This window comes from Triticum aestivum, chromosome 2A (assembly GCF_018294505.1).
Source record: "Triticum aestivum cultivar Chinese Spring chromosome 2A, IWGSC CS RefSeq v2.1, whole genome shotgun sequence".
Lineage (NCBI taxonomy): Eukaryota > Viridiplantae > Streptophyta > Magnoliopsida > Poales > Poaceae > Triticum > Triticum aestivum.
This window is the reverse complement of record NC_057797.1, coordinates 386,510,647-386,533,223: the sequence shown is the minus strand read 5'-3', so window position 1 is coordinate 386,533,223 and position 22,577 is coordinate 386,510,647. Positions and strand designations below refer to the sequence as shown.

Sequence of the window (22,577 nt, the reverse complement as noted above, 5' to 3'; positions counted from 1 at the left end):
GATTCAAGTAGGAGTAAAAGGCCTTCTTACCCTTTAGTATTTACACAGATTTGTTGTTTTTGGGAACCAGGTGGTAGTATCCTCCAATAGTAGTGCCCTTATAGTTCCAATCTTACTCACACTATCCTATTTCCATGGAAACTAATTTACCATCTTGAATATTTGGTGTATGCAGGAAGCATATCCGCCACATACTCTTGTTTTCATTTGAAAATCCTACCAGAAAGAAGCTCTCTTCTGGATGAAGAAAATAAATCCTAGCTTGAGTGCCTACACTATTACAAACAATATGTAACTTCATGTGTTACTTAAGAATTTGATAATGGTTGGTGCTCATAACTTTTTTTAACTTTTCAGCAGAAACCATTAGTCTATATTAATGTTTTCTCTGGTAACATGACAACCAAGTTTCCAATTTCAAGTTAGATGACATGAGGAGTGAGAATTTTATGATGTATATGCCATGTGTGTTGTACCCGAGAGATCTAAAAATTCGTTCAAGTACAAAAGGATTTTCCCTAGATAGGGGTCTTGATCTCCATGGGAGAGGTGGTAGATGAGCAAAGCTCTCTCACAAATCTGAGTTGTCGCTTTGCTAACCCTAACAAGAGGAGGGGTGGTCTATTTATAGTCTAGGTGAAGCAAGGGTCAGGGAGAGAGGTTACATGGCCACTTGGTCGTGGCTGCGCCGCAGGAGCCGGATGTTTGGGGGGCATGCCGGATGTCCGGCCATTTGTTAGCCTTTGCTGTTGTACTCTTTGGGACAGAAATCCGGGTAGGGGCCGGATGTACGAGGGTGGCCGGATGTCCGACCGTTGAAGCTCTTCAGCCACCTATTGGCGCAGCTCATTCCTCTTCTGCACAGGTGCCGGATGTCCGGCCGCTGTAACTTCAGCAACTCCGTCTTCTTCCATCATCGCTTCCATGATCACCTCATGGACGGTGTAGTTGTTCCCTGGCGTTTGAACTCCTCCTCATCATCCATGAAGCTCCGACAATACCTACGCATGCACACGGGAGAAGTGTCAAGTAATATACCATCCTTGAAGGGCCAAGTGAGCATGTGTAAAGGAGATGATTCATCTTTATGTATGTGAAGTGGATGTCGCACGTGTCACTTGCCAAACAGACTTTTGACATGGTGATGTCCGTAGAATGCTCCGCATCAGGAAATACTCAGGATGCTTTGTAAACATTGATGTCTTGTCTTGACCATTGTGCAGTTAATAAGCTTGCAATATATTTTATTGAATTTTTATATTAGTCGGGGCATGCATTGTTGAGGTTAAGTCGCTGAAGTGCTAATTTTCCCATTGTGATCACTACAATATTACTTCAAACTTTTCATGTGTGTACCTCTTTCCTACAATCTGAAATGTAGATATTGAAATTGGAAGTTGGCACAATCACGCAACAAGACGGGAAAACATGATATAGATGATTATGCACAAAAAATTTATCTCTACAACATGCATATTGGTTTTGCATCTTTTGGCGCTATTGTTGTCTTAGAACTTTCATATGAACCTCTGATTATTCCACCCAGTTGTCTGCTTGAGTCATGCCAATTCATCCAACTGTTCACGCCCAACTGTGTGTTGCATTGCAATTAACCTTGCTTCGACAAAAGGGAATTGGGTGATGGGCGTAGATGCTATCAGGCTATGTTACACTTGAACTAGCCGACCGATTACTTAAAACTCTGTTCAATGCCTTGTGCATTAGGAGCCTCTAACTGAATTGAGCTAAGGCATTATGAGTTTATGACACCATTATCCATCTATGAATCATCATTAATTGATTGATTGATTGATTGATGTTATAACAATGTATTCAAGTCCTAAATTTCAGCATATCCAGTATCTTTCAATTTTGTTTATTTCACAACATGCTTTTGCAAGCCATGAGGATAAGAGGGGAATGTCCTCGAATGACCCAAAGCCTCATTAGAAATAAAACAAATTCAACTCACACCTGACTCTAAGAAAGAAGTAATTAATGCCTGATGCCCGAGCTCCGAATGGGTGACCTCCGGCCCGAAATTCCAGCAGCGGAGCAAGTCATATCGACAAGAGAAACCCTAAAGGAAGTTGTGGAAGAAATTGCACCACCATCCCCTTCTTCAACCATCCGCCTTCGACCTTCAGGCCAGTTTCAGTAGTGTTTATCCTGATCACCACTGCCGCAACAAGAACACAAGCAATACGAGAGAAAAGCCAAGATATGGTTTATACCCAAAGGAAACACCTATACATATGGCGCAAGATCCATAACCCCCTACCACTCATGTATGATCCAACATCTAAAGAGTCAGGAGTAATGTGTCATTATCAAATAGCTAAACTTTCACAGGAACACTTTTTTTGCTTGTATATTTTTCCGCGAGCACTTTTGTTAAAGAAAAATAACAACATTCTGTATCAATTCCAACTAAAAATAATAATGTGTACCAATTTTATTCCTATGAATTTTTCGTAGTCAAAGTTTGAGATGTGCATTGCAACAAGTAACACATATTACAACTTACCCCTGGTTAGAATGGCGAAATCTGGATGCAACTAATGGGGGATGATAGCACGAGATACATATAAGTTTGGATGGCGGTCAATAGTAGGCTATTTGTAGGCATATTTTCTAATTTTCGCCGATTGTGGCTACTTTTATACGATGTTCTTTTTGTATACTCTGATGCTGGAGCTAGTCACTCGAGCATTAATAATGTATGGTTGTGTGCATCGTAATTATGTAGTGGTCAGAAATATTTCCCTTTTTCTAGAAAAAATACCATTAGAATAGGGACTGTCTATTTGACATTCGACTATTTTTCAATTTGACAACATTCAAATTTCGTAGCAAATAAACAGATGACACATGTATGTCCCAAAAAACCCTCCCACCAGCCACTTTATTTTCTGTATTTCAGCAAAAACGGGTCGGGTAAAACCCTGACCCGCTTTCCAGCAATCTAGCCCCACCAAACCCTCGGTGGACTACAACTAACAACTGGCCACAACTTCCCTGCTTGCCATCAACTTGTTACGCATGGAAAAGGAAGGGAAACCCCTCTCCACCCCTCCTACATAACATCATAAATCTCACCAAACACACAGCACACAGAAACAAAATTAGGGCTGGCGGCCATGGAAGAAGGGAAGGGAGAAGAATAAATTGCAGATCAAAGTCATGCCAGGAAGGCAGCCATGGGAGAGGGGTGTGAACCTGGAGAAGAAGCTGTACCTGAAGAGCAACAAGGACGTACAACATCCACACAATTTTGGAAATCCCAGGACGATCAATGGGTCAGAAACAAATCTACTGCTACCCCCTTGTATTTCATTTCTTCACCAGCTTCACCTCTCTTACAAGGAAATATCTGCCAAAAACGAACCTGTTGGTTGCGTGCCTTATCAGAGAAACTAGATACCAGGATAAGAAACAACAATAGTAGAGCAAACTTAATACTCTGCAAATAGTTGATCAGTAGCAGTAGAAAAAACTTGCATAGATGAAGAAATTACACGGCAACAACACATTATGCCTGAAATGACAATAGACAGGCCAGTAGCAAAACCATGCCAACTTACACTGAAAAACTGGGTACTGACTAAAATGGTAACAAACTTAGAGTGTAACTACCAATGAAATACAGTGAAAATTATCAACTTACACTGAACTACCTATGGAATAAACTGCAATACAACAATAATTACAGTGTAAATCCCGTAGCAATTATAGTAATTGGCAGTGTTAAAGTGTACAGGGTAAAAATTCAAAACGAATTACAATGTAAAACTGCCAATGAATTACAGAGGGAAATGGGGAAATGGGATGTAACACAATTTTTACACTAGCAGAAACTTTCCGAATTATACTGTAATTCATCGACAGATGGGGACATCCCCCTAGAATTACAGTGTAAATTCTTTGGACTGTACTAGAGATTACAGGAATTACACTGTAATTCCTTTGGACTATACATATGTTTGTTGTACTAACACACATTTCTTTTCCAAAAAATGCAGATGGGGACATGACAAGGACAATAACAGAAGACGAACTACTGTCAATGTCACAGGAAGATCTTATCCTAAATGTAAGTACCACTAGATGTCAAAAACTTAAAAGAGAATGCCAAGTACATGAAAAACAAAATCTGACACACACAAAAACTGCAGGAATCATTTTCTTTTACTGCGCTCCTACACCCAGACATTATATACAAGGTAAGAAAAATATTCTTATGAAAACAGTACTACTTTTACAGCTTCTTGGAAAAGAGATGGGTTTCATTTGTTGTGATAATACAACAATAATTATATTTTATGATCATGTTTCTTACAGGTACATTCAGCAAATGGAGGTGCACCGAGTAACAGAACTCATAACAGTAAGTGACAAAAATTTGGATAAACTATCATGATATGACAAGAATAAGAGAGCTACTTACAGCTTTAGTACTATTCTGCAGACATTCGACGAAATGGAAACTGAAACTACATCAACCGAAGAAGGTGCAACAGAACAAAACCCCTGGCATGCAGACCTTTTTGGCACCATGAATCTGGAACAGGTAAAAGACCAAAATTCAGTAACAAATATACATATCATAGAAGTTAAAACTAGTAAGAAATAAAATACTGAAGCAAATTGCTAAGAATGCAGGTGGCTGAAGATGATGACCCCAGTTCAGCAGCAACAAGAGAAAACAACAGTTGCCAGAACAATGAAGAAACGGAAATACCAGGATCAGAGCACTCACATGAACAAGATGACAATGAATACCTCGACGAATAAGACATTGAGAGATTCCTGCAAAATGAGCAAGAGGCTGCATCAGAGGGCAATCTAATGAACACTAGCAGCAACTTCAAGCCACACATAGGCATGCAGTTCAAAACAAAGGAAGAAGGCCAGGAATATATCAATTTCTACTCCAAAGTTGTTGGATTCTCAGTGGCTACAGTAGCAGCATCAAGAACAACAAGCAAAAAAGGAACAATGAGGTGACAAGAATAACTATGAAGTGCAATAAGTGGAGCAAGAGGAAGGAAGCGGACAAAGATTGCATAGTCCCTATGAGAAAGACAACAGTCATTGCAAAGACAGATTGTAAAGTGGTGATGGTCATGAGTGAAAAAGGAGGGACAAGTAGGGAAATCAGTAGACCGCCTCTGCCTCTACCACAAATAAAAAGGAAACAGATATCAAAGAAGTGCACTCAAAAAAGTAAATAATAAGATGAACAAGCTAATACTGAACGAGAGCATCATGGCAAGAGGACAAGGACTAACCACATTTCTTCTACCAGCAGATGATAACTTCCTCTTCGGTGATTACTTTCTGAAAAAACATAAAGCCAAAAGTCACCTCAACAAGAGAAAATAACCAACAACATAAAACAACAAAGAACAAAAAAAAGAAAATAGATAACCAACTTGATTAACATAGAACTTGAAAAGAGCTTTGTCAAAGGCTCCTTCATCACCAGAAAGTTCCTGAAAAAAGGAAAAAGACAACAAGCCAAAATAAATAAACTGATTACATAAACTCAAAAAGAAAATATAACTAGAAAAAAATAACAGAAATATAACTACCGTAGACATTGGATATGATCCATCTTCCGCAAAGTCATTAGACACGAATGGTTCACAGATAGGATCTGCATTCTCAAAAGATGACACTAACGGAACGTCCTGGTGAGCGACTTTCTGAAGCTAAAAAAACGGAAAATTACAGAGCTAAAGCATGAACATTACACTAAAAAATAGGTAAATCTGGGCATAATTACACTGTAAATCTGGGCATACTAGACAGTGATTCTAGTGCATATGCACTATAAATCTGGGCATATACAGTGTAAAATACATGAGTAGTTGGGCTAAATTACTGTGTAACTGCTAGGACAAATTACACAGTGATTCTATGGCATGAATACACTGAAAAAACTTGCATATCTTAGCACATTGTAATCAGGATTTACACTGGAATCAGAGAGAAAATTACACAACACTGATACGACAAATTACACTGTAATTGGATGATAAATTACACAGTAATTCTAGGAGGAAAGTTACATTGTAATTCTGGCAGTATTTGGAAGTACTACACTGTAAATTACACAATACTACTAGGACAGATTACACAGTAATTACGAACATGGGAGAATTATGAGAATTACACTGTAAATATGGGAGTATAACACTGTAAATTACACAATCATACTACTAGTAACATATTACACAGTAATTACAAAAAATATGGGAGAATTACATTGTAAAATGGGAGTATCACACTGTGAAAGCAGGGACCATAAGGTTCTGGAAACATATTACAGTAGTTACACTGAAATGGGTAAGATCCACAGTAATTTGAGCTACAATACAGAGAGATCCACTTACATGACTAACTAACCACATGCTGAAATCACTAGGATTGCAGTGTAAAATTAACCTGAAATTACACTGTGATTTACAGTGTAAGTACACTGATACTACAGTGTAATTACATAGTTAGTACACTGATATGTAAATGCACTGATATTAGACTATAAATACACTGATATTACCGAATAATTACATAGTTACAAGGTAAGTACATTGATAATAGACTACAAAATACACTAAAAATATAAAGGAAACTGAAATTCGACTAGAAATTTCAGTGGAAAACACCAGTCGGGGGGGGGGGGGGCGGGGAGGGAATTCTTGAAACACACATTCAGTCACACCTCAGCTGCCGGCGGGGGGGGGGGGGAGTCATGACCAGCCACCTACAACTATCGTCTAACAGCAAGGGGACAGACACCACTGCAACTACCAGTACGTGTACCTCCACCACAACACAAAATAAAACAAAAACTAAAGCCTAACACACCTACAATCAGGGGAGAAAAACAACCACAAAGCTCCTAGAATCCGCAACTACAACCTCCTACACAACTACAGACCTAGAACCCACAACTACAAGCTCCTACACAACTCAGGCGAGCAGAATGGAGTGGGGAAATTGGACGGACTAGAACAACATGGCAGCACCTATCACAGATCCACGAACAACAGCAAACATACGATCCACAAACCACGACCACGAAACTCACCTAGATCTGGAACTACGGGACGGGAAACGCGAGAGACAAGGGGAACCAACAATGGCAGCTGAGGAGCGAAGAGAAAGGGGGGAGAGATCAAAATCCAATGGTGGAATAGCTCGGAATCACCATGAATCGCCTCCTCTCCGCCACCCCTCGAGCTATTCCTCGCCTCCTCTCCACCGCCGCTCGAGGTTTCTCCTCAGCCTTATCGAAACAGAATGACCAAAGGAAAGGGGAACGACACCCACTCTAAAATTCAAACAGGACAAAAACCAATAGGACGGGCGCCGTCACGGGTTGAGACAAAGAAAAACCGAACCCGGTAAAAGAAAACAAACCGGAGTAAACAGGGCACCAACACGAAGAAAAAAAGGAAAACCAGCGCAAATCTCCGCGCAAGAACGGACGGACACAAATTTGAATGTTGACGAATTGAAAAACACTTGATTGTTAAATAGCAAACCCGTTAGAAGAAGTTAGGATTGTGGCTACGTGTCTCTCCTAGTAAACGGAAAAAATAATAAGATTCCATTTTGCCGTTTTGCCACGGCTTTGTTGTCGAGCATCCGACTTTGTTTCAGGGGTAGATAGACCAGCCAACCAATGCGGTCTCGAATTTATTCGGTGATATATATATATCACTCTCCATATATTTCCTCCGTTCCTAAATATAAGTCTTTTTAGAGACTAGCTATTTGCCCGTGCTGCAACGGGGCTATATATATTCCAGTAATATAACATCAAGCTCAACGTAAACAATTCTAGCAGAAACTCACGATTTCTGGTAGGTATGAAGCACATCTAGATAACACCACAATTGATTATTTGGTTTCCGCAAATTTATAACCTTGCCATACGTGAATTGATTGATTACCATAATTGCCATATATGAGATTTTCGTGAGTTTATGGCCTTACCATATGTGAATTGATTGATTACCGTAATTACCATACTACATTTGAGATACACTGGGATTTCACGGGCATGACAAGCAGAGGAATAAACTAGTAAGAGAGAAAAAACCCGGTGGAATGGGGAGGAAAATCAGTGGAAGGCGAAGGAAAATCGGTGGGGGTGGGGGTTCTCGGAAGTGCATGTGCATCATAGGTGTAATCCACTATAGAATATATCCTGGTATGCCGATGAAAGCAATTGTTTTTCTTAGGTGAAGATTTTGTATCCTGCCCATGAGCTGCATAATATCGATGGAGGACGAACCTTCTAAAACACATTAATATTTCAAAATGTAAAAGCACTTAACACACAGCATGGATTACAAACTCTGATTTGGTAAATAAGTACTAAAACTTCCTTCTATGAGGAAAAGTCATTGGTGATCAAGTGCTAACTCCACCCTAATATAATGAAACTACTGTCAAGTTGAGAGGATACTGAAACTGAGTTTCAGGCATTAAAAAATGAAAAACAAAGCATACTATTGTTTGGAAAATTGTACAGTCTGATCACACGACAGTAAACTTTTCCGCTGATGTGAAATACATCAAGGCCCTTTCAGAGGAAATATTACACAATTGTCATGGATCAGTGTAAGTTATTCACAGCAACACACCCAGATTACGGATCACCAGAATGCATGAACTAAACACGTGAAAAAAGCCTGGAATTTTGACTTCAGGTTCCCTTCATGCTTTCATGGTTCCCGTGAATCCGAATGGCAAGCAAAAATCATTAATGAAACAAGCTAACAAAAGCTATATTGCATGGAGGCCAACCACGATCTACTCTGGAAGGAGGGTCCAATGGTTAAGTGATATTTTCAGATAACAAGTTTGGCAGTGGAAATTCCAATATCTACATAAAATATCGTATCAAAGGATTTCATATGGAGGGAGGATTCTGAATATTGGCCTCAGGGGAAATAGAGGTGTGAGGTTATGTTCAACGTGGATCAAATGGTAGGACGAATAGAAGCGCAACAGCGTAGCGGCAAAATTGCATATCTTACGCAGGTCTCCCCTGATCGTCACTGTTGGAATGCATCTTCAGGAGCAGCTTCAACGGTCTGCACACGATTGCCTACCTAGTCTCCAGGGCTGTTAGCTAGAGTTTAGCTTTAGTGGTTAGTGGACAAAGGCATGACTGCCTCCTGTATATGTACACTGTCAAAGGATGAATAAAAAGTTGAAAACACTATCAATTCTTCCATTCTTCTCCTTCGGTTACCATCGTCGTGTCGCTCCGTCGATGCCGCATCTACTCATCTCCTTCCCAGATCGAGCGCTACACCCCTATTCCCTCCCCTCCCTGCCGCCTTGGTACGAGCAAAAGTGCGTACGTGCATCGGCGCCGCAACGCACACCAGCGCGTGGTCAAGCACCTTGGCTGCATCGCTCTACGAAGAGCTGCCGGATCTCTACCTCGGCCAGCGACCTTCCTCCCGCGTCCTCTTCTTCCCCCTACGGCGACCTGCCTCCCGCATCCTCTCCTTCCCTCAACGGCGACCTCTCCTCTACTCGAGGCGGCCCCCTCTCTATCTCCCCACCACGATTGACTTGATGCACCCATGACGGATCTAGTCGAGCAAGGCGAGAGAGGGGGGGCTAGGCATCTAGCGGCTCGCGGCTGGGAGGAGTGAATAAAGGAGAGGATCGAGGGAGCCAAGGTAGAGGGAAACTGAACAGTTAAAAGGAAAGAATAGGAGAGATACCGTCCGTGATTGATCTTTATTGATTGTGTTATATATGCATTACCAAATAAGGTATTAATTGCCATCCGTAATTCATTGAATTACCAAATATTGACAGGGAGGAGAGGGAAATCGCTGTCGGGTGGGAGAGGATGGACGAAGGGGTGGGAGGACGTAAGAGGGGAGATGGAACCTTACGGTTCTTTTAGGTAGTAGAGATTCTACTACAAACTACATACGGATGTATATAGACATATTTTAAAGTGTAGATTCACTCGTTTTGCTCCGTATGTAGTTCATAGTAGAATCTCTAGAAAGACTTATATTTAGAAACAGAGGGAGTAGTATATCTTGTAATTGATGTCGGGTCGGTTCTCTTTGTTTCCTTTAATTATCCATCTCTATGCTATCAGATTGGCCTTTTAATGTGCAAATACTTATAAACAAATGGGTGGTTGGGAAGTGAACAGCCTTGTCCGTACAACCAAGGGACACGTCTCTTTGTTTCCCTTAATTTTAGCTTTATTCTCTTTGTCTCCCTTAGTTATTTATCTTGTTAGTACTTTCTTCGTCTCAAAATTCTTGTCTTAAATTTATCTAAATATAGATGTATTAAATCATATTTTAATATTAGATACATTCGTATCTAGACGAATCAAAGACAAAAAATTTACAACAGAGGGATTATATGTCACCGCCTTGTCCGTACAACCAAGGGACACATGGATGCTAGTCTAGTGACCTAGGATGATTAGCTATCTGTTGTTATGCAAGAGCATACAGCTAACCTACAACGACATAGTACTAGTTTCAAATTAAAGACCGGGCAGATAATGGGATTAGACAACCGCATCATCATTAATTAAAACTAGTAAGTACTTCCTCCATTCCAAAATATAGTGCGCCCGCGCTTTCCGAGGTTCAACTTTGACCGTAAATTTAACCAACAAGACCAACTGCGGCGGAAGAAAAAATTATATAATTGAAAACTTCTTTCGAATACGAATTCACTGATATAATTTTTGCTCCCACCGCAATCGGTCTTGGTAGTTAAATTTACGGTCAAAGTTGAAGCACGTAGATAGAGGAAGCACTACATTGTGGAATGGAGGGAGTAGGAGCATGTACAATCTCAGGCTTGTATTTTCATTTAAAAAGTACGTCATACTATCATATTTATATGTGAGATATTCGAATGTTATACAACATGCTAAACGCCATAATTGGTGATTTCATATAGATTTCCCAGGAGTTGAAAATATTTGAGGCGAAATTCCATATTTCAGCGTCTCTGACCACATCATTAATTCAATTATTGAGACAAAGTTAGTGGTTGGAATTTGCAATCTCTAGCACTGTGGAGGTACATGACTTCCCGTTGGTTACTTGTTGTACGTGCAACAGTACAAGGGATATTCGCTTGCATCTCCTCTGAATTTAGACTTTGCTGCTGCAAATTTCAGCATCTAAACTTGGATATGAAAGAGAAAGAACGAAAACAAGTCAAGAATTGCAACCGATCCTCCACCATGGTTGACTTGACCAAGTAGTTATTGTTATTTTTGCCAATTATTGCTAATTTTCGGTAAATATATAATGCTTGTATGTCCATGACACTTTTTTTTTCAAAAAGAGGGAAAGATCCCTAGGACTTTGCATCAAGGAATGCACACACTCGTTTTATTGCTTATTCGAGCACAAGTCAGGCCCAAGTGAAATGAGGTCCACAAAAATAAATTACACGCGTCCGCCTTCATAGACAAAAGATGCATAAAATGAGAAAATATTACCCCCTCGATCCACATTGATTGTCGCTGATTTAGTAAAAATTTGACAAAAAATTTAACTAATTTTGCATGCATTCTCCATGTTCAATAATCTATTATATTTAGTTTTTTATTATGGTAAGGATGTAGGGTAGCTAGCTTTTATAGGCATGTGGCGTCGAGTATTATCAGCATGTCAAATGAGAACTCGCTTGGAAGACTAAACCCAAGAACTACGAGTAATCTAGTAGTTGTATTGGATGTAGATGACTTATTATGTCAACCATCAAAGGCCACTAGCACTCACCTAAATGACAATTATTTCGTTTTTATATGCCCGTCATCTTTGCGAAGTGTATTACTTGAATTATGTTACAATTTTAATCAAAGCAACGTGCTTTAGGGGCTGTTCTTTTTGTGGCCTTTTCGGACTTGTAGAATAAGCTACCTCTACCCAGCTTATTCTAGAAACGCAACCAAAAATATTTTTTAGAAGCCTATTAGTTAAGTCTTAATTGGTAGGCTTCTAAAAAGATAAATTTGGTTGGATTTTTAAAATAAATTGGGTAAGGGACAGCTTATCTCAATTTATTCTAGAAGCTAGCAAAAAGAACTGCCTCTCATTCTTGTGTTATAAACATAACATTGAAAAACCTATGACTTCTTTTTGCCAGAAAACTTCATATCTATTCATCTGCATTCATGGCAGTACAACGGACACCAGAATTAATGAGAAAATGCATCCAGATTCATAGACCGCCTAGCGACGTCTACAAGAACTGGAGCGAGCCGAAGGTGCGTCGCCATCATCGCCACTCCCTCGTTAGAGCCGGGCAAAATTTGTTGTAGTAGACAATCGGGAAGTCATCGTGCTAAGCCCTCATAGAACCAACGCATCAACATAGCAACCATCGTCGATGAAGAGTAGCTTAAATCGGAAGGATTCAACCTGAAAACACACAAACGTAGACAAGCGAAGAACAAATCCGAGCAGATCCATGATAGATAGATCCGCCAGAGGCACATCTCCACACGTCCGCCGACGGTGGTAGATGCACCATCGGAACATGGGCTAGGTGGGGAGAACCTTATCCATCTTCAGGAAACCGTCACCCTCGCGCCTTCTTGAACAGGACAGAAACCCTAACAAAACTCAAAATAACATCTAAAAATAAAACCTTCCCATCATCAATGGTCGGGATCCACCGCGTCTCCATGGCTCGGAGGCCACTGGAGATGAGGCGGAAAAACCTCTGACTTGGTTGAATAAACTATTAGTAGTTGTTAGTTGGTTTACCCAATAATTCGTGCATCATATCTATCAGTCGCTCCCTTCATATAAAATTGATTTCTGATTTTCAAAAAACTCTCAATATATAATACAATAAGAAAAGATCATCCTTACACTGTGTACGACTTATTAGCACCTACTTGTACACGCGAATTCACCTTCAAGGGGAACGTTGCGGTGTTTTGACTTATTTTCTTTCTCCTTTTTTTGAAGTACTATACTTGTTATGTTTACCGAATCTTTTTTAAGTCCGCGTGTCGTTGCACGGGTCAAACTTAGGGGAGATTGGATCTCCCCTCCCGCATTGGCTCGGGTCAGTGGGCATATGAGCCGACATTTTTCTCCACGCCGCCCGGTTCTTCTCGCCATCCCATTAGTTGTCTATTGGTTGTGGTTGCACCACTGTTCTAGTTTGCGGTGAGCTCTCCAGCGTCTTCATCCTGGTTTCACTGTAGTGGTGCCCTGCTCGATATTGCTCTGCTCTGCAGTTCTTCACCGTGAGCGAGCTCCACGTGTTATCTTTCGGTTTTATCTTCAAGCTTTTGCCTTTGTAGTCAGCACCATTGTACCCTAGCCAATTGATGGTTTTATTAATTTGAAGTCGGGCTTTCTGCCTTTTCTCTAAAAAAACGTTCACTTAGTTATTAGTCTCTATTGATATATCAATTCACGAAGCTGTTGAGTAGTCTTCTTCTCCAGTGGGATAGATCAACTTAAACACACATTTCACTAGTAGTATCAATAGTTGGGCACCATCATGAAGAGGTGTAAGAGCATCTACAGCCGGGCGCCCCAAATCCGCCTCATAAGCCCGGGCGGGCCGCCCGGTTACTGCACAGTCACAAAATTTCGACTCAGACGGGCACCTCAAACGCCCGGGCTGACCGACACCCCTCATATCCAGCTCAAATATGGGGCGGATATGGAGGGCATGTCCGTCACGTCGGACCCAATCCACACTGGCCCACCCAACTCTACATATATTCCTTCCCATCCGCTCGCCGGACCAAAGCCTAGCCACTTCACTCCACTCCCCTCCGTCACCCAAGCTCACCTCCGGCGGTCCTCGGCCGTCTACGGCATGGCGGACAGCGGATCCAAGTCCTTCACCTCCAGATCCGTCGACCCCGAGCTCATCTCACGCGGCCCCGAGGAGGAGATGGTCGTCCTTGCGCTCTGCCGCTCCCGGGAGGAGATTCGTGCACGGCAACGCTTGGAATCCTTCCATTGGGAATCCATTGCGGCCATCCAAATGGCGCATGGACCCGACGCAAGGTGTGCTGTCGCTGCCTCACAGGAGGCGGTGTCGTTCGTCTGGCGTCTGAACGTAGTGGTGAGCGCGCAACCCCTCAGTTGGTGCACCGAGCAGCGGGGCGCACCATGGGCGTCGTTCGACGAAAACATGGCCCGCCGTGCCCGCCGTGCGCCCCGTATGGTGCAACAGTCCGGGCGCCGCAACCGTGTCATGGTGGATGTCGCTGGCTCATCCGAGGACAAATCAATCACCGATCTGACATCCACCGGCACCCAACAGGTTTCGAGCTCCGACGAGGAAGATTAGGGCATGGGAGATGGGGGCACCTTGAGTCCCATGACCCGGCTCGTGTCTCATACCCTACTCTACCTTTCCGGCGACCGAACCAACACTCTGGGGAGCACAGCCGGCCACCAGACATGGGCACGGCGGAGCCAGACGAGCTTCGCTTAAAGATCATTTTACATTTCATGTAATAATATGGATTTGAGATTTCTAATTTAAGGTATTCGGGTGCGGAATGCATTATTCAAGGCATAACCAGTCATTGTCCATGGACGCGTCCACAGGCATTTGAGGGGTCGAATTTGTCAAGTCCGGCTGTGCTCTAAGTTGAACGTATACCGGAAGGCATGAACTGCGTACAAGTTTTAGAATACTACTCGTACTACTGATTAAGTCATTAAGATATGAATAAAACAAAAACCATGGCTTGGAAATTCAACAGTTGCCCCATGCAATGTTTCTAGAGAGGAAGAAACAGATGACAAGAAACAAAGGGCAACGTACTCCTTGGTGTGCTTCGTCGTTGGCTCCCCTTAGATGGAAGCACGTGATCAACACAAGAAGGAGAACAAGAACAAGAAGGACATGTCTCTGTCGGTCGATTGAATTAAGCATGTATATATGCATGCATGCATGAAGCCAAAGAATGCACGTAGCCTTCACCCGTATCTTCTTGTGTGATCGATGGGCATGGGCAACCGATCGGTGCGATGAACCCAACTCAACCAAGCTAAGCTAGACTAGCTGGCACTACTTGATTTTGCAGCAATAATTGTACTAAGAAATTATTAGCTACTAGGAGGATTCGTTGTAAGCAAAGGGGGCCTAGTGGGTGCAGCAGAGCATTCTACAGCCACAGATCATGCAGACAGGGTATGGAGGAGAGCAGGATCTCTGGTGCTCGCATCATATGCTGGGTTGTTCTAGATACAGACAATAATCCATTAATCAGTACTTCCATCGTAAAGAAACATAAGAGCATTTGGATCACGAGTTACAAAGAGAGTAGCAGTATGAACCGGCGGAGATGAGAAGATTAACAATTGCTTACCACTGTTTACTTGTACTAATGATATACTACTTGTTCTTGTCAAAAAAAAAAAAGCTTGTTGAGTACAAATATAAGATTTTCCCCAAAAGAAAACATATATACTGATGTATAATTAATACTTACGCATGAGTATACGTATCATCTATTATCTATTAATGAATATTAACGAAGGAAAGGAGAGAATAGCCCCTCCGCCGTTTTACAAGATATGACTACATGAGACTCACACCTTGCTCCACCCTCTAAGCTAGGAGAGTACTCGCCCTGTGGCCACCCTAATGCCAACACAAGGAGGCCGTCCAGATCATCCTCGCCTTTCAGCAGTCCTGCTTGCTTCCATATTTCACATTTGCTGGCTATCTTGCGCAGCACGTGACACAGGTATGGAGTTTTGCCGTCAAACACAATGTCATTGCGGTGTTTTCATAGTTCCCATATGGCCAGCAGGCAAACAGCGTGCACCATCCTTACTCTTCTCCTCGGTAGGTGGTCGTGGCCGTGCCTTGCGCACCATTCTTCCCCATGCGCGGTTCGGCGTGTCTCATGCCCAACGCGGGCAGCGTGTCCCATTATAAGATGTATAATTATAATCCCAGTAATGCAACTGGATTTATGTACAGTACTAAACTGATACAGAGTAGGGTATTAGTGTTGGGTAACCACAAACACGTGCGTGCATGTTGGGTGGTTATTTGTGCGAATGCAACTCTCCAACGTCTGACGTGTGGCCAGTTTATTCCCACCATCTAGTCTAGAAAAAGAAGAAGGAAAAAAGCAGCGCCAAGATGGCTTCAAAACAGCTGTAAGAAAACATGAGTCCAATTCCAAAGCAACCCGAGAGTTTATCCCCTTCTTCTTTTTTTTACAGCTGAAGAGTGTATTCCCTTCAACTTGAAGTTTTCTTAAAGTGACAAGTCTCATTGTGTGAACAATTGAAAAGACAATCTTCAAAGATGTAATCTCAAACTGGGAGTTGACAGCCGCTCATCCACTGAGATTTGTTTGACTTGCGAGAAATACCAGCCATTGGCTCCCACGGCCACTGAAAAGTAGAATAACCCTTTCACGTTTCACTTGCTAGCTGTCCGGCTTTAGGTTGGTGTAAAAGCCAAGGCATGAAGTTGTTGATCGTGGAATAGAATGGAATGGAATCCACATCTCCAATCACCAATAAACTCTCCGACATAAGTGGTCATACATATGTCTATCTTTTTATGAGTGATCTCCTTGCTTATGCCATGATGTGAATAAAGCACCTAATACATGAATGTTTTTTCTTTTGTCTTATTAAGGCATCTCCAAGGCGAACCCTCAAACTGCCTGCATACGTCCGGACCGTGCAGGCCGAACGTAGTTTGCGGAACAACATGGGCCTATATCGGTCTGCCAAGTAGTCCGGACGTATTTTTTCAGCAAACTTGAGTTAGACGTGCGTGGCTTTGCGGAAGCCTGGACAACATACACGTAGGACTCTGACACCCCACCCCATCCAAAAAAACGCTTTCCGGACCCGCGCCTCCATCCTCCTCATTCTCTCTCCTTCATTATTTCTCTCTTGCCTTCGCCGCCGTTCCACCATCCCGGACGCCACACCACACCCCTGCCGGAACTCCACGTCTTCGTCACCTCCAGCGTTCCAACCAGCCTCCACCTCGCTTCTCCTTCGTCGCCATTCAACCCCTCTCCTCCGACCACCCCGTCAGGTACCATCTGCTAGTGATGTACTCTATGTATCTATTTGAATGTGTTGACTATAAAAAATAATAGGGTGGCCGGATGTATCCGGGCAACGTTGGATCCCCATCCGCGGATGGATGCGGAAGAAAATTTACGGGTCACCGTTGAAGATGCCCTCAGCGTAGCTAATTTTTATAAGTACATGTGCTTAAAACTCTTGCATGTTTTATTGCTCCTTTTGTCTCAAAATAAATATTTTAATTTTAATTAGAAAAAGGAGGGAAGCTCGCACTTGGCATATGGCCCTACTCCCATTTCTCGTGTCACCTAGCATATGCTGCAGTTTATACCTTGCTTTGGTTAGTTACTATGTGAAGTTGGCAGAAAAATGAATATCGCACTGGTGCAAGTGCTATCCTACTAGTACAGCAACACAGACTGATTAATCGGATGTCTCCAGCTCGAGGTGCGTTATCTTAAGTTGTTAACGATACGAAATACGCCAATGAACAAAGTAATTAACTGTCTTGGTTTGAAAGCCACGTGTCAGTAAGCAAGGCATCGTCAACTCAGGCCGTGCTTGTCCTCGGTATATTCTGCCGTTGTGCCTACTAGGCGAGGTGTGTAAATAGTAGTAGTAGTATATTATGGTAAAATTACTAGCGTATTTTCTCTGTTCCTAAATATAATTTTTTTTAGAAATTACAATACGGACTATATACAGATGTATATAGACATATTTTAAAGTATAGATTCATTTTTTTTGCTTCATGCATAGTTCATAGTGGAATGAAATCTCTAAAAAGACTTATACTCCCTCCGTCCGAAAATACTTGTCATCAAAATGGATGAAAGGGAATATATTTAGATGTATTTTAGTTTTAAATACATCTCTTTTTATCTATTTTGATGACAAGTATTTTCGAACGAAGGGAGTATTAGGAACGGAAGGAGTACTTTTCAGAGAATCAAGGAGCAGCGAATCATGAGTTAAAAATGAAGTGCTACTCTAGTATTTTCTTTGTCCGAAAATACTTGTCATCAAAATAAATAAAATGAGATGTATTTAAATGTATTTTAATTCTAGATACATCTCTTTCTATTCATTTTAAGGACAAGTATTTCTGGACGAAGAGAGTAACGGTGAATGGTCAGGCTGCCTTATCCTACTACTAGTACTCCTAGATTGGGCTCCTTTTCCTCCCGTAAGCAAAACAATTTGTTTAACAGTTGCGATTTGTTTAGAGAGCAGTTGAACAATCATGCACCCTACTCGTACGTATTTTAGTGAGAAGGATTCCAGCTTCATTTTAAAGTGCATTATTACAGTCAGTACCGACCTCCCCCAGATACTATTGCTGGTGCAATCTGCAATGCAAGTAGGCCTTGACACTTGGAGGCGTGAAGGCCATAAAATAACATGGAATAATTGAGAAGTTTTACTATATATAATTGGAGTATGCAGCTGCGGTTGTCAAAATGGCATGCATCTACTTCTCATGCTGCAGCGCAGCGGAAAGACGATTGGGCCGGCCGACAACAGGAGGTGTCGATCTATTTTGCACATTTTCATTTCTAAATATTTGTTTTTTTAGAGATTTCAATAAGTGATTACATACAGAGCAAAATAAATGAATCTACACTCTAAAATATGTCTACATGCATCCGTATGTTGTGTCTATTTGAAATGTCTGGAAAGACAAATATTTAGGAACGGAGGGAGTAGTACTGTACATACTCCCTCTCTTCCTAAATATAAGTTCTTTTAGACATTTTAAATGGACTATCACATACGGATACATGTAGACATATTTTAGAGCGTAGATTCATTCATTCTGCTTCGTATGTAGTCACATGTTAAAATCTCTAAAAGGCCTCATATTTAGAAACATAGGGAGTACATGCGAGCAATACATGTGCTGTGCTCCGTCCGCGGGAGGGGGATAGGTAGCCACTACAACTACACTACACTTGATACGATCATCCTCTTTCTCTTTTCCTCTTTCACTTCCCCACGACGGCGCAATGCAACGACGGAGTTGTCTGACAATTGTGTCCATGTAAAGCCATTGTAGAAGTTTCGCAAAAAAAGAAGAAGAGAGAGAAGAGCCATTGTAGTTGTAGCAGCAACAATATCCACAACCCCTGCAAATAAAAAAAACAACAATATCCACAAGGTTTTTTTTTTGCGAAAGATCCACAACTCATCCAAGTAGTAGTCCAATTATTCAACCAGATACACCTAGCTAGTACGTTACGTGGACTGATATATGCTCGTTGACACCTAAACACGCTTGGCCTTTAACCATGCATGTTCAAGTCGTTGATATTTATTTATTCAAAATAGATGAACTGTTTTTTCCAAATTTGTGAACTTTTTCGAGGATTGGTGAACTTTTTAAAAAATTGATGAAAAATTTCTGAATTTGTGAACTCTTTCTGAAAATCGATGAACTTTTTTAAAAGTCGATGGACATTTTTTCGAATTTGTAATTTTTTTTAGAATCTGTGAACCTTTTTTCAAAATCAATGAACTTTTTTTTAAATCTGTGAACCTTTTTCAAAATCGATAAACTTTTTTCAGCATCAATGAACTCTTTTTAAAAATTGGTGAATTCTTTTGAGCGCATGAAATTTTTCTAATTCATGATTTTCTTAAATATGTGAACTTTCAAATTTCGTGCACATCTTTTTCAAAAAAGATCATGTTTTCCTAATAAGTTTGTGCAGTAAATAGCGCGCTACATTTGTTCTTAAACTTCCCGCGCTGAATCGTTTCACAAGTGCCTCGGAGCCGTAATGGTTATGCGAGCTGCATATGAGCTAAACGGCGCAAGCTAGATTCCTGGCGGGAGAACTTTTTTGAGCGTTTTTCGCTCAATAACTTCATTTTTCGCTGCACTTCGTGGTTTTGGGCCGGCCCATCAGGTGTGGCTGCGAGCGCCAATACTCTAAACGGGCGCTTAAAGCACGTATAGGAGCATCTTTGTGGCTCCAAACAAAAGGATTCATCTCCTGGCAGACGGATCATATCTTGTTTGGCCGAGTTTTAGGCAAATCATATTTTGCGCCCAAGACTTGGACCATCCAAGGCACATTAGCATGGCAGGCCGGAGCGACCGTTTACAGAAAACACATGTATTCGCAAGATCGCCAGACCATGTATGGGCTGATGCCTAACGGGCGCGTCTATGTGCCGCGTGCGAGCTGTAAATTCAGCTCACATACAACATTGTACTAAATGGGCCAGCCCAAGAAACATAGCTTCTTCATTTTTTCAATGTCCTTTCTTTCTTATTTCCAAAAAAAATATTTTGAAATATCCTAACATGTAATTATCTGTATTTAAATTGTTAATAACATTAGGAAAATAATCACATGTTTGAAAAAATCAGTTTGTGACATTTGAAAAATGGTTTATACAATGTGACAAAATGTTTGCATAATTCAAAAAATATATTCCATACCATTCAAAATATTGTACATGCCATTTTTAAAAAAATCACATGATTAATAAAAACATGTTTGTGATATTTTTGAAAAATATTTAGGCAATTTTTAGAAATTTCACGTAGTTCAAAAAATATTTATACAATTTTTGTGAAATTTGTAAAACAAATATACAATGTAAAAATGATCTCATGGTTAAAAACTAATTATTGCCATTAAAAAATGTACAATCGTCTATTTGTAAAGTGTTACCATTAAAAACTTACAATTGTCATCAAAAGAATATTGTGTTTTCATAATTCAAAAAAGTGCACGTGACATTGTTTAAAAAATTGACCTTATTAAAAAACATGGTCGTGATATTTTTGAAAAATATTTATGCAATGTTAAAAAAATCATGTAGGTAAACAATCTTTTTACAATGCTTCTAGAATTTTGAAACATGTTTATACCATATATAAAAAATGTTATTGTAGTGGAAAAATAATTATTGCCATTTAAAAATTGTACACCATCTATTTGGAAAGTGTTACCACTAGAAGATGATTATCTCTACTACTTAAAAAGAATGTAAGGTTCCCATTTCACCTTTCTTCACACCATCCCTTCGTCCAACCTTCCATGCATATGATAATCAATCACCTTAATTTACTTACCTTCTGAACCGACATTTTAATTTACTTACCAAATTTCTAATCAAAATATAAGGTAATTCACAATTAGAATTTGATGAACATTTATTTACACAATTGCATTATTATTGACATGTAAATCACAAGCTAACATACTAGAATATTTACATCCCGTTGCAACACACGGGCATTGTTCTAGTTTGCTAAAAAGGACACAGCAGGCAAAATAGGCTTTTTTAGCAAGAGCACTCCAAATAGGTGTTCCTCCTATTCACGGCGGATTCTATTTACGCTTAAGCAGCCGTTCGCAAACGGGTGACTGACGCGCTCCCAAGCTGGGCCGGCACAATAGAGTGTTCTTTCTTTTCTGTTTTAATCAGAAGAAAAGACGCGCACTAATCGTGATTCAAACCAGCATCCTCCCTCAACTAGTACCGCAGGTGTAACCACCACACCACCACAAGGGATCTGCTAAGATTAAACTTGTCTTTCTTTTCCCTATTCCCTTTTCCTTTTTTCCTTTCACCTTTTTTTTCTTTTTTATGCTTTTTCTTTTTTCTTCTTCCTAGTTCGATGAATTATTTGAAAATACATGAACTTTTCTTTAAGTTGATGAACTTTTTTTGAAATTCGATGAACATTTTCTAAAATAGATGAACTTTTTCAGATTTGTGAACATCTTTTTCAAATTTGATGAGCTTTTTTCATATTTGATGAACTTTTTGCAAAAAAATCAATGAACTCTTTTCAAATCTGATAATTTTTTTTCAAAATTGATGAATTTTTTCAAATTTGATGGCCTTTTTTCAAATTGATGAACTTTTTTCAACTTCCGTGCACCTTTTTTGAAAGTTTTGTGAAGTTTTTCAAAATCCACAAATATTTTTGAATTCATAATATTTTTTTTGTTTTTTGTGAACTTTCTGTTTTTTTATGTTAATCAACATGAACAAAGTTGACTATATGTTAATGCTTGTAGAAAAGAGGGGTCAAATGGTATTATTTCCTACTAACAGGCAACAAATTGAGCTAGATCTAGTGGTGAAGGCTCGAAGCTATTGACTTTGACATGCATAGATTGATTCCCACTGTGCCCGAATAGGAGCTCCCTTCACCCCCGTCATCCTGCAAGCTACAAATAGACACCGCAACGCCCAATGTAAGTGGAGTTGGGTAGTCCAAAGTTAGATTTTTTTTCTTGCTGTTTTCTGTTCGTTGTTCTACAATAGTTTTTTCTGATAGTTTTTTTAAATTTTTTTGTTTCCCACTTTTTTATTTTATTTTTCTTTCTGTTCTTGTTTTTGTTTTAGTTTTCTTAATACACTGTGAAAAATTCTGTAACATGTGATGAATATTTTTCAAATACACATTATTATTTTTGTAATATACATTGATTCTTTTAATATACAATAAATGTTTCTAAGTATAATGAA

General features: G+C 40.4%; 1 long non-coding RNA gene across 5 annotated transcripts; it reads right to left on the bottom strand.

Annotated features, from left to right (window-relative positions):
- Positions 1-445: 445 nt before the first annotated feature.
- On the bottom strand, positions 446-9,677 carry LOC123188745 (uncharacterized). Of its 5 annotated transcripts, none has more exons than XR_006495157.1 (6): positions 5,595-6,707; positions 5,436-5,495; positions 5,292-5,340; positions 4,448-4,561; positions 3,238-3,388; positions 446-1,001 (listed from the first exon to the last, which is right to left on the bottom strand). It is a non-coding gene; the product is annotated as an uncharacterized lncRNA (long non-coding RNA). The 5 variants fall into 5 exon arrangements; XR_006495159.1 differs by lacking the exon at positions 446-1,001 and adding an exon at positions 4,760-4,809 and having other exon boundaries at positions 1,802-3,388; XR_006495158.1 differs by lacking the exon at positions 446-1,001 and having other exon boundaries at positions 1,802-3,388; positions 4,760-5,340; positions 5,595-9,677.
- Between the last annotated feature and the right edge of the window lie 12,900 nt (positions 9,678-22,577).